The following is a 1840-nucleotide window of genomic DNA, read 5'->3' as shown; positions in this document are numbered from 1 at the left end:
TGTTGTTTGGCGGGTCCGGGCTGGGGATTCGAACCCGCCACCTTAGGTGTATGTGGCTGGCGCCTTAGCCGGTTGAGCTATAGGCACCGAGCCTTATCTGATTTTTCTAACTCTTCATTTACTCTAGCTGTAATTTTTCATTCTGTTATGTTTAGGCTATTTTAGAGTTTGTTTAAAACAAGGCTGGCATGAATAAATACAATGTTTTATTCCAAGGCCAGGGGAGGTGGCTCACACCTGTAAGCCCTCTGGGAGGCCAAGGCAGATGGATTGCCTGAGCTGGGGAATTAGAGACCAGCCTGAGCAAGAGTGAGACCTTGTCTCTAAAAATAGCCAGGCATTGTGACAGGCACCTGTAGTCCTAGCTACCTGGCTGAGGCAAGAGGATCGCTTCAGCCCAAGAGTTTGAGGTTGCTGTGAGCTGGGAAGCAACTGCACTCTACCAAGGGTGACAAATTAAGACTGTCTCAAAACAAAACCAACCAAACAAACAAACCAATGTTTCATTCCAGTACTGGCTTCACTATGACTTGGATAAATGCTCCCTAAATATCTACCTCTCCTGACTTTGAGCTCTTGGTCACCAAGCAACATTTGAATTGAGAGCCAGCCTTAACAGACAAGAATACAGACAGTTTCTGGGTTATAGACAACCTGGTGTATGGCATTCTGTACTTACAAACAGGCCTCCATGCATCCCCACAATGATAATTTATAGTTAAATAATTAAATGAATAATCCAGGAACTAGTTTCTTCTGCGCATGTAAACAAATCCACCTGCCTAAGCAGTGCGCTGGCCAGGCATCTTTAAGCCAGCGGCTAGTCTTAAAGAAGCAGCTGATAGAAACACAAGAACACTAAAAATCAGAAGTTCCTGCGCCAAGCAAATTTACAACAAAAGAATCAGCTGAAGCCTTTCATCTCCCTGTATCAGGATTTGCTAAGCCTGAGGAGAAAGAGCCTAACAGGGAGCAGGTTACTGTGCAGTGAGAACATCAACTGCTACGAGCCCAACTTAGGATGAAAAAAAAAGAAAAGAAAAAGGCTGTGCAAATGACCTTAGATACCTTATAAGAAACCGACTTCAGTGGTACGCTTCCCTCCTCCAGCAACAGAACCAAACCCTGATTGTCCAGCACCCCCTGCATCCTCTTCAGCACCATCTCCATCAGCATCGCCTCATTAATATGAGGCCTCCCTTCTTGTGTCAAAAATGCCCCTTCCAGTAAGCAAGACACTGAGACATTAGCTGAATGTTAACTTTTAATATTCTTTTTTGAAGTTTCTCCTTTCACCTAGGTAAACTTTTTGTATGAGTTTGTTTTCATGTTCTGTTTGTTTGAATTAAAAATAAGAGCACGATAGTTTCTATAATTTATTATTACAGCACCGGGGTATTATTATTATTATGGTATTACACCATATTATTATTACCACAGATGAGCCATTATGGAATTATTATTATTGTGACCATGTATGTGCTGTTCGTCAGGGTTAGAAGTTCCACATAAATCTGACCTAAAGACATTCTCAGGAATGTATCTCCTTTGGAGCACCTGTATCTTGCCTCAGGAGCAAAATGGTCCCTACACTAGAGACCCAGCAATAATTTCGTATCCATCCCAGTTTCTTTTCTGAGAGTGAAGATTATTCTAAAGCTCAGAAGGGAGCTCCCTGGATACTCAGTCCAGCCAGCTCCCTCACCTCATTTTTATGGAGACAAACCCGTTTGTCGTGAACAGTAAACATCGCCTTCCAGGGGAAGGCAAGGGAAAGGAACCAGCACTTAGGAAGCAGGACTCAGAGCGCTCTGCAGCTCATTGTCGAAACACAATTCTG

Source organism: Otolemur garnettii, unplaced genomic scaffold (assembly GCF_000181295.1).
Source record: "Otolemur garnettii isolate 467f Iridium unplaced genomic scaffold, OtoGar3 scaffold00031, whole genome shotgun sequence".
NCBI classification, from domain to species: Eukaryota; Metazoa; Chordata; class Mammalia; order Primates; family Galagidae; genus Otolemur; species Otolemur garnettii.
Note: the sequence above shows the minus strand (reverse complement) of the source record.